Genomic DNA, 12,372 nt, shown 5'->3' on the forward strand with positions numbered 1-12,372 from the left:
AAGTGATATATATATATATATATATATATATATATATATATATATATATATATATATATATATATACACACACACATATACATACTCCACCCCCACAAAAAAACTAATTAGAACAATCTATTATACGTACTTACAAGTATAAGTGACTGCTCGTTACTTTTTTGAGATAGTAGAAGACAAGATAAATAATTGGAAAAGAATATATATTAGGCATTCTAGCAATAAAAAAAGGTCTTGACTTTTAAATTTAATGTTTCAGTTCCTTTTTAAAATATTTGAGTAATTACATGTTGACTTTTGAAAATTTGGGCATTATACTAAGGACTTATTTAACAAATTTCGTTTTAGTTTGAAGAAGTTTTCTGGACTTACGCCCAACAAAAAAAAATTCGCCCCAAATGCCTAGGCTTACGCCCCAACAAAAAAAAAACTCGCCCCAAACGCCTGGGCGTACGCCCCAAATTGCTGGGCGTACGCCTTTGGGGACTTGCGCCCCGACCCATCGCCCCGAGATATTTTTGATACGCCCCGCCTCGGGGCTCGCCTCAAAAATGCCTTTTAAAACACTGATGGTAAGAAAGCAGAGGAGGAAATATTCCAAATAAGTGTGGTGAATGAAAGTGAAATAAACAACAAAAAAGTACATTACCCTTCGGGTCTTGTCATAATGCAGGAAAAAGGAAGTGTGCCGTGACTACGTTTCATAGGGTAACTTTTTAGAACTTAGCTAGTACTAGAATGTTGGATCCTACTCGTACCTATTGTCTTTTTTCTCGAAATACATATACATGATTGAAACAGTTATATATAAAAAACAAATATGCTAGTTTTGCACTCGTGATAGCTAAAGTAGTTTAACACATATTTTTAGCTCAAAACGTTTCGGATTTTCATTTTATTCTCAATAATCTTTTATGGGCAATAACAGTCTTCCGCTACAAATTAAGCAGTGGAGATCAACTTCCGATTGGCCATGAGAATTATTCACTTTTTTTTTCGAAAAATATTTTCACTTTATTTGAAAACCAGCGTTTAGCCATGAAAATTTCAATTACTGTAAAAAAAATATTTGATTTCTATGGGCAATCGCCTATTAAAAGTTTCAGCTATGTTTATTAGAAACTCAGAACCTTTTTCATACGTTTGTATTGTGAGGAAGCAGTTGCTATAATAACAATTTTCCTAGACCTTATTATACTTACTCTGTGTGTGTTGGGGGGGGGGGGTGTAGGGGGTAGGGGAGTGTACTGAAATACGAGACAAAGTGCCTGAAATTATTTGTGGGGAAGAATAGTGAAAGGAACTACTCAAAATGACTCCGCAATTTCGAGAGGAAAATATCCGATTTTTAATTACAATAGTGACATACGACATGAATAGGCAACTGTTTATCAAAAGCACATGACTCTGTTAGGGTGTTCTGTTGCGAAGAAACAAGCAATAACCAAATTGCATGACGAGGTAACAGCGGAAGAAATACTCAAGTCGAAACTTCCCACACTATTTGAATCAAGAGAAGACAATAAACACTAGCACAAATGGAAATCCATGCAGCAGCTATACCAACAATAAAATAGCAAAGCAAACAAAGATAAATCGAATGGAAGAGACACCAAATTTACGTGGTAAAACCCCATCAAGGTGAAGAGAAAACATCCACGGGACCTCCGGCCCACAAATGCTCCACTATAAACAACAAGAGTTACAACAATGTTCTCCAAATGGCTACAACAACAAAGCCAAGCACGGAGCAACAATACATAAAAGATAGCACCAAAACTAGCGAAGAAAAGAGATAAATCACCCCAAAAACAAGCTACTGTTCATACTCTAAAACTGGAGCTATAGACCACGAAATCCGATCTCCACCGTTGAAATCGAAGAAACAGATGTTGAGAACCCCAAGTTCAAATTTCAGCACGATCCAACGGTTAACGAATCCAGCAACACAATTTAAAGTGGACTGCTGTAGCAGATTTTTTTTGGACGAAAATCTGCTTTCTCTCTCACGTTTTTCTCTCTCTATATGATTGCTATGAATTCACTCTTGTGTTGTCAAAATAAGACCTAAATTGATCCTATATATAGAGGAAATTTTGGGCAAAATTGGCCTGGTCCAAATTAGATTGAGTTTTATTAATCCAATTCCACATAAGAAAGGAAAACCCAAAAACCTAACATGTTCCTCTATATATACCTTCTTCTATTGATGAATCAAACAGTACCTAGGCTATGCTCATGTAAACACTATGTGTAATATTATACAATAGGGGTGCTTATAGGTAATTTGATTCGATTTTGAATGTTATCAATTCGACTTGTGTCTTAATTTATATGAAAGAAGTTCGAAGTACAAGGGTCAAAATAGTTAATTTTGACTATAAATGTTTGGATTTACATTTTAAAATAATTTAAGATAAAATTCACATATTTAAAAACTACACGAAAATACGACAAATCAATATAGCTAATAATTCGAAATATCCAGAAAAGGTTTGAAAATTATTGTTTACAAAAATAGCTTGATATTCAAAATAGTAACACGTCACATAAAATGGGATGAAGGGAGTGTTGGGCTAAACGGTCTAAAGATACTCTTAACATGATGTGATATTGTCCGCTTTGGGCCAAGCCCGCACGGTTTTTCCCAAAAGGCCTCACATCATTAATAGTATTCAACTCCTTATAAATAGCACCCTTTTCTTTTCAGCTATCAATGTGGTACTTTTTTCGCACATCTAACAATCTCCCCCTTGAACTAAGTTCCACGTGGATCATTATCATACCACGAGTCAGAGATTCAACATGTCTGTGTGTCAACCACACTGTCAGAGTATTTACGGCCACCGAAAACCAAAGGCTATGAATGCGTCTTCAAAGCTACGGGTAAAGGTCGTAAACCAACCTATAGACGGGCAAAGGCACTAAGCCGAGCCCCACGCCACACTCCACCATCTTCATACTCGTCCCGCAAAACCATTGACTCTGATACCAGTTGTTGGGCTAAACGGTCCAAAGATACTCTTAACATGATGTGATATTGTCCGCTTTGAGCCAAGCCCGCACGGTTTTCCCCCAAAAGGCCTCACATCATAAAGAGTATCTAAACTCCTTATAAGTAGCTCCTTTTTCTTTTCAGCTACCAATGTGGTACTTTGTTCGCACACCCAACAATCTCCCCCTCGAACTAAGTTCCACGTGGCTCATTATCATACCACGGGTTAGATATTCAACATGTATGTGTGCCACCCACACTGTCAGAGTATTTACGGTCACTGAAGCCCAAAGGCTGTGAATGCGTCTTCAAAGCTACGGGTAAAGCTCTGATACCACTTTGTTGGGAAGAAACAAACAATAACCAAATTGCACGACGAGGTAACAGTGGAAGAAATACCCAAGTCGAAACTTCCCACACTATTTGAACCAAGAGAAGACAATAAACACTAGCACAAATGGAAATCCAGGCGGCAGCTATACCAACAATAAAATAGCAAAGCAAGAAAAAATAAATCTAATGGAAGAGACACCAAATTTACGTGGTAAAACCTCTTCAAGGTGAAGAGGAAACATCCACGGGACCTTTGGCCCACAAAAGCTCCACTATAAACAACAAGAGTTACAAAAATGTTCTCCAAATGGCTACAACAACAAATCCAAGCACGGAGCAACAATACATAAAAGATAGCATCAAAACTAGCGAAGAAAAGAGAGAAATCACCCCCCAAAATGAGCTACTGTTCATACTTGAAAACTGGAGCTACAGACCACACAATCCGATCTGTACCGTTGACATCACAGAACCAGATGTTGAGAACCCCCAGTTCAAATTTCAGCACGATCCAACGGTTAACGAATCGGGAAACACAATTTAAAGCGGACTGCTGTAGCAGAAAATTTCTGAACGAAAATCTACTTTCTCTCTCACGTTTTACTCTCTATATGGCTGCTATGAATTCACTCTTGTGATTTCAAAATAAGACCTAAATTGATCCTATATATAGAGGAAATTTTGGGCAAAATTGGCCTGGTCCAAATTGGATTGGGTTTTATTAATCCAATTCCACATAGGAAGGGAAAACCCAAAAACCTAATTGGATTGGGTTTTATTAATCGAATTCCACATAGGAAGGGAAAACCCAAAAACCTAACAATTATCCCCCTCCCGACTGTGTGGAGGAAACCGCCATCCCGGCGATCAAACAACACTTTAAATCTAGACTCGCAGCCGAGCCTAGGACAATCTGAATGAATGACATCTTCACAATTGGAGAAAAGATTTCATCAAAATCAACTCCCTTTTTCTGATTGAAGCCCTTGACAACCAATCTAGCCTTGTACCGTGGAACTGGGTTACCATCTTCATGTTTCACCCTAAAAACCCACCTGTTTTTCAAAGCTTTTCTATCTCTAGAAAGCTTAACCAGATCAAATGTATGGTTATCATGCAAGGATTTAATCTCATATTGAATAGCATCAAACCACCTTTTTTTTCCCACTATCCATGGCCTCATCAAAACTTTCAGGTTCTCCCCCATCAGTCAAGAGTACAAACTCATTGGGAGAATAACGAGATGAAGGTACTTTCTCTCTAATAGATCTTCTGAGAGAACTCTCTGGAACATCAATAGCAACTGGTTGCTGGCCAACCACATCATCTTCCACTGGAGTATTAACAACATCATGCTGGTCATTCTGAACATGATCACTATCTTCATTATCAACTTGATCTTCATTATTTTGAAGATTTTCTTCAGGTGCAATAGTCACAGGAACTGGATCAACATCAACTAAGCTTTCATTGCTCTGAGAATCAACCTTCTCAGCTTTGTCAAAATCTTCAATTTTCTGGTCTTCAAAGAACACAACATCACGGCTTCTAACAAGTTTCTTCTCAACTGGATTATAGAAACGATAGCCAAATTCGTCATGACCATAACTAATGAAGATACACTGCCTAGTTTTAACTTCCAGCTTTGACCTCTCATCCTTAGGAACATGCAAAAAGGCCTTACACCCGAAGACTCTCTGATGAGCATAAGAAACATCCTTACCAAACCAAACTCTGTCAGGGACATCACCAACCAAAGCAACAGTAGGAGATAAATTGATAACATAAGCAGCAGTATTAAGTGCTTCTGCCTAAAATGAATCTGGCAGCTTAGCATCTGAAAGCAAACATCTAACCCTCTCAACTAGAATTATGTTCATCCTTTCTGCTAAACCATTTAACTGAGGAGTCTTTGGAGGAGTTTTCTGATGCCGAATACCCTGCTGTTTACAATAATTATCAAAGGGACCAATGTATTCACCACCATTGTCTGAGCGGATGCATTTTAGTTTCTTCCCTGTCTGTCTCTCAACCAAGGCCTGAAAAGTCTTGAACACATCAAGTACTTGATCCTTGGACTTCAAAGGAAATACCCAGAGTTTGCGAGAATGATCATCAATAAAAGTCACAAAGTAAAGTGCACCACCACGAGAGCTTACTTTAAAAGGACCACACAAATCAGAATGTACCAACTCCAGCAAAGCATGCTTTCTTGAAGGTGAATGACTCTGAAAAGAAACTCTTTTCTGTTTCTCGGCTAAGTAATGAACACATCTCTTTAATTTTGCTTGTTTCACTCCAGATGAAAATTCTTCTTAGCCAATTTATCAATCCCCTTCTCGCTCATATGACTCAGCCTTCTATGCCATAATTCTGATGAAGTATTATTCTCCACCAAATTTACTGAGTCACCACAAATGGAGCCCTGAAATAAGTACAAGTCAGACATCTTGTAACCTCGAGCCACAACCATTGAACGTATAATTAGCTTCCACTGGACACCACCAACGGTTTGATCATAACCCTCATCATCAAGTTTTCCTACAGAAATTTAATTCAGCCAAACATCTGGAGCATGCTTGACATTGTTAAGAACCAACCTCGAACCGTTTTTACTTTTCAAGCAAACTGTGCCAGTACCAAGTACCTCAACCTCACTATCATTGCCCATTCGTAAATTTTCAAAATTACCCAGAGTATAAGAAGAAAATAATTCCTTCTTTGGCGTGACATGAGAAGTGGCACCTGAATCCACAAACCAGGTAGACTCATCACAAACAAGATTGATATCATTTTTACCACAAGCAAAAAGAAGATCATTTTCAGCAATAACAGCAACACGATTTTCATTATCGCCTTCTTTCTTTTGCCTTTTCTGGTCTCTCTTAAACTTGTAGCAACGTTTCTTGATGTGCCCTTTCAAGTGACAATAGTCACATGTAAGATTCTTGTACCTAGAGGTTCTTGACTTGCTTCTACTTTTACCTCTATCATTTTGATCTCTGAAGTTACTTCTCTCCCTGTCTTCAGTAACCAAAACATCGGAGTGTGAAGCTGAATAAGTCGAAGCTTGAGATCTTCTTCTCATCTTTTCATTCAAAACACCACTCTTAGCATATTCCATAGTTACACCATCACTGGGAGCAGAATTAGTCAAAGAAACTTGAAGAGTTTCTCAAGATTCTGGCAGAGTATTAAGAAGCCAAAGTCCCGGTATTTCTTCATCAAACTTGACACCCATTCCTGACAGCTGATCAAGGACACCCTAAAAATCATTGATATGATCAGAAATAGGGCTTCCCTCTTTGTATATAATATTCATCAATTGTTTCAGTAGGAACAACTTATTATTGCTAGTCTTCGAAGCATAAAGTGTCTCGAGCTTTTCCCACAAGCTTTTATCATTTGTCTTATTCACAATATGATTTCGAACATTATTTTTAACCCATTGCCTAATATAGCCACAATCCTGTAAGTGCTCAAATTTCCAATCCTCATCTTCAATAGACTCGGGTTTCTTAGAGGCAAACACAGGTAAATGCAATTTCTTGACAAATAGAAGATCTTTCATCTTGCTTTTCCAAATATGGTAATAACTACCATTTAAACAAACCATCTTGCTCATATTTGCCTCCATCATTCAAATAGACAATCAACACAACCAAATACAACCACAAGCTCTGATACCACTTTGTTGGGCTAAACGGTCCAAAGATACTCTTAACATGATATGATATTGTCCGCTTTAGGCCAACCCCGCACGGTTTTCCCCAAAAGGCCTCACATCATTAAGAGTATTCAACTCCTTATAAATAGCTCCCTTTTCTTTTCAGCTATCAATGTGGTACTTTGTTCGCACACCTAACAGGGAGCATGTACTAGTATCAAATTTGTAATGATACATAAACTAGTAGGCATTTGGCCATGCGATTTGGGAGTCTGATTTCATATTTTGATTTCAAATCAGCGTTTGTTTATGAAATCTGCACAAAATTTCAATTTTAACTTCAAATCATGTTTTCAAATCCCAAATTCTTCAAAACGTAGGATTTGAAATTCCAAATTATGATTTCAAGTTTTTTAAATGTAAAAATTGACCCATAAATTTATATTTTATAAAAGCAAAAAGACCCATAATTTTAAATTTTGAAAAAAAGAGACCCATGCTCGACGTGAAAATTTTGTTCCTACCCTGTGGAAGGATTATAATAAAGAATAGCTAGTTACTACTATTGTTGATTTTTTGTACCAATGAATCTTTATCAAATTATGTGTATTTGAAAGTTTGTAATTGCATGTAATTGCAAGCAGCAACAACAACAACATATCCAATGTAATCCCATAAGTCGGGTTTGGCGAGGGCAGGATGTATGTAGACCTTACCCCTACCTCAGTGGAGTAGAGAGGCTATTTCCGATAGACTCTCAACTCAAATCAACAAGATTTGAAATCATATCTAACAGGTTCTCATTGCGGAAAGTCGATTAAGAAGTGGTATGTGATATTATTCGATTTCAAACACACACTAGCATATGTGTGGACAAATATTTGCTTGCATAAAGCTAATTATGAATTAAATTTGGATTATACAATTGCTTGAATCTCGGATAAACTAGTAAATCCAAATGAAGCTTACAAGTTTTATATGGTCTATATATCTAGATACTTCTATCAAAATCAGACTGGCAATCTTAGATGTCAGATATGGATAATAAAATTTGGTCTTTTTTTTATTTTAAGCCATCATCAAGGGTTGTGAATCCTTGATGTGGGATTATGCTTGAACCCTACCATGTCTATTTCAATGCTCCAAAAGTTACATAGTTAGAGGGGATCATGTACCAAAACCTCTAACCCGAGATTACATTGAGAGTCAAAAAAAGGAAGAAAGGAATTAAGCCTATATAGTCCCCTTTCTTTAGTGCAATATAAGATTCTAACTTACAAAAATTTGCACTTATCATATCTTCTCCTCATAGAAGGGAGTTGAATTTTTCTAGTTGGATTAAACCTTTAACCTCTCTAGGTAGTTGAGAAGAAGTATAAAAGGTTTCCACTCCGCTAGATGATGCCAGTTTTGCAAAGAAATCTGTCACTTTGTTTGCTTCTCTTAAACAGTGTAAAATAGTCACATTGGAATCCTTGGCTAAATCTGTTGTGTCAGAGATGATCCTTTTCAAATTCATATTAGTAGTGTTCTCCTTGGTAAGCATGTTGGTGATAACTTGAGAGTCAAGCTCCATTTGGAAATTAGTGAATCCTTTGTTGATGCACCATAGAATTTCCTGTTTTGCAGCTATAGCTTCTACTTCATTGTTACTTTTGCATTGCACAGGTTTGGATAAAGCCATGATTACTTCTCAAGTGCTGTTTCTAATTACAGCTCCAATACCAGCTCTTCCAGAGTTGCTGATGTAGCTCCCATCCAGGTTCAACTTGATTGTTCCTCCTTGTGGTTTAATCCAGCATACTTGTTTGATTCTAACCATTGGTTCCAATCTTTCCACATTTGTACATATGTTAATCTAGTTTCCTGATATGTTGCAACTTGGAAAATCTGATTGTATAATTGCTTGAATGCTCTATATAGGGTTGTACTCTATTCTATTAGTGTACATCTTCCTTTGTCCTCCATATTTGCATGCTGTCCACTCCTTCCATATTTGCCAACAAATGATGATAGGAGCAACCTGTAAAATCAATTTATGCACACTATTTTTGGTCCTTATGTCCCACCAGTTTTTAATGGTCCTTTTAATAGGACCTGACTGGTGAATAATACCAAGAGGACCACCAATATATTTCCACATATGATTAGCAGCATCACTATCAGAAAAAAGTGTACTGCATAGAATCAATAACTGGAGAGTTACAACAAAGACATAGAGCATTACTTTGTATCCCAAATCTAGAAATAGCCTCATTGAAAGGATTTGTTATGGCATAATCTCCAACTTAGAAATGAAAATTTAAAAGGAAGGGATTTATGCCATAATTTACTCATAAAACTATCATTAGAATTAGAATTTCTGATACTATTCCAAGCCGATTTGTTAGAAAACTTACCATCCTCAGTAATGTCCGTGATAGGATCGATCATCTTGGAGGTCCTCAGTCCCAATATCAATGCAGCTGATATGTTGAGTAATGTGCTCAAGAAGCACATTATTAAGCATATTGATATCCCAGGCACCATTAGTGATAAAGTTCTTCACAGTAATTTTCTTAACATTGCCATTCAGATGCATATGTGGACCATTTTTGAGAGGTTCCAAATCTGTCCAAGAGTCTAGCCAAAAATTTGAATTGCCTTCATTGATTCTCCATTTGATGTTTTGCTCAGCATTTAATCTAGCCCAGACTAGGTTTTTCCAGCTTTGAGAATTTCCAGGAATCCATTTTTTCTGAGCAATATGGATTCTAGAACAATATTTAGCAATCATGAAATCTGCCCACAAAGAACTTTGAGTTCTCAGTCTTCACCATCTCTTAATAGCGAAAGTATTGGAGATATCAGTTAAAGATCTAATATCAATACCCCCTTCCTCTTTAGGAAATCACAAATTAGTCCAAGAGCTCTAATGATACTTTTTCTTTTTTCTGGTGATGAACCCCAGAAAAACCTAGCAATATGTTTCTCAATCAACTTCATGGTGTTCTTTGGAGGATTAAGAGTAGAGAGCGTATATGTAGGTAAAGATTGTAACACACTTTTGATGAGGACTGCTTTGCCCCCAAAAATCAATATTCTCCCTTGCCAACCATTCATTCTTTTCACCACTTTTGTTACCATCGAATCAAAGAAAGCTCTTCTTTTTCTTCCTACATATATAGGATAACCTAAGTATGTGAAAGGAAAAGGTTTGTCCAAAAAACCAGTACAATTCCTAATTCTGTTGATTATGTAAGGACTAGTCAAGAATTTTTTTTTATCCTTATTCACAAGTGGACCAGAAGCATTTTCATATTTGAAATATGTTTCATCACAAGTTTAATAGATTTTGATTTAACACTGGTAAAAATTACAATATCATCTACATAAGCCAAGTGATTAATTTGAGGACCACTTTTGTTCATAGAGAAAGGGATAAAAGCATCATGATCATTCAAGTTGTTAAGGGATCTAGACAGAACCTCAACAGTAATTATGAAAAGAGAAGGGAATAAGGAATCCCCTTGTTTTAAACCTTGTGAAGATTGGAAAAAATCATGCCTAGTTACATTAATAATATTAGAATACCAAACATTTGAAATCAGTCTAGTAATTATATCAATCCAATCGGAACTAAAACTAAATTTCCTTAGCACATCAGATAGAAAAGATCAGGAAAGTCTGTCATATGCTTTGGCCATATCTAATTTAATGACAACATTACCACCCTGGTTAGTTTTTGAAATGTCTTGCATAATCTCCTGAGCCAACATAACATTTTCAATAATAAGTCTACCAGAGACAAAAACCACTTTGATTAGTAGAGCTAAGATTATTAATCATAGGGTTCAATCTTTGGAAACTATTTTAGAAATAATTTTGTTGGTACAGTTACTAAGACTAATTGGTCTAAATTCACTAATGTTGGATGGAGAATCTACTTTAGGAATTAGAGCAAGACAAATGTGAGTATAAAATTTGGTCAGATTCTCCCTTTGAAAAATTCAGTTATAAAATTAATCAAATCAGTTTTAATAATATGCCAGCAAGATTGGAAGAACATACCATTGAAGCCACCTGGACCTGTACTACTTTTTGTACTCATGCTGAAGACAACTGCTTTGATCTCTTTCTCCTCAAGAATTTGAGTAAGAAACTGATTTTCTTCTGCAGTAACCATGTTGGGAATACAGTTCAATAAGGTTTCTCTGCTTCTAGTAGTTTGGTTAAGGTTGAAAAACTTCTTGAACTGTCTGATAGTTGCTTTGGCAATCTTCTCTTCTCCTTGTATCCAGTTGCCTCTGTGGTTTTTAACTCTGTAAAGATGAAGCCTTATTCTCCTTTCTCTGAGAATGTTGTGAGAGTATTTGGTGTTACAGTCTCCTTCCTTAAACCAATTTGTCCTTGCTTTTTGTTTCATTAAGGAGTCCTGTAATCCTATCCACTTAATGTACTCAGCATAACCTTTGTTTAGTTTTTCCCTGTCTTGAGGACTATTGTTATTGAGATCCAGATCTTCTAGAATGAGAATTGTAGCCTCCCAAGAGTTAACTTGTTCATGAATGTCCCCTATGGATTCTTTGGACCATTGGCTTAGTTTTTTGCTCAACAATTTAAGCTTGGTCTGAATTTCCCACATGGAGTCTCCTTCAACTTGTGTATTCCACTATTGCGCCACAACTTGTAAGAAATCAGTTTGTTTAACCTAAAAATTCAGAAATCTAAAGTAAGAGATATGATGGTTGTGATCATTGTAGCATTTCAAAAGAAGTGGTCTATGATTTGAACCAGTTATGGATAAGTGCCTAATAGTATTGTGATTATGAAGTTGATCCCAGTTGTCATTGATGAGTAATCTATCCAACCTTTTCCAAATTCTTTTGCTAGGCTTTCTATTATTACACCCAGTGGATCTTGGTCAAGAAAAGCCCAAATCAATCATACTAGCAACCTCCATAGTGCTAACAAAGTCCAGACTCTTTATAGGATCTATGAGGTTTGCCACCAATAAATTCCCCTCCTATGCACCATAGTCCATCAATGATATTGTTGAGGTTATCTATACTGTCCCATAGATCTCTTCTTTCATTTGTGGAACACTTTGCATATGCAACAGTTACGTTTGTACCAGAATCTGTCTGGTTCTCTTTGAGTTTAATAGTAAGATGTTGCTCATGATCATCTAGAATCTCTAAGTGATCTAAGTGGTTCCAGAAGCACCAGATTTTTCCATTGTTGTTTGAGATACAATGCTGAAAACCTAGGAATCTTCTATAGCCATTGATTTTGTTCTTATCCACAAATGGTTCAAATAAAGCTACAAAAACCACCTTATTGATATTGATAAGTTTCTTGAGTATGTCAATTGCTTTTTTTGGTCTCACTCGCCTAA

Source organism: Lycium barbarum, chromosome 7 (assembly GCF_019175385.1).
Source record: "Lycium barbarum isolate Lr01 chromosome 7, ASM1917538v2, whole genome shotgun sequence".
In the NCBI taxonomy this organism is placed as follows: domain Eukaryota; kingdom Viridiplantae; phylum Streptophyta; class Magnoliopsida; order Solanales; family Solanaceae; genus Lycium; species Lycium barbarum.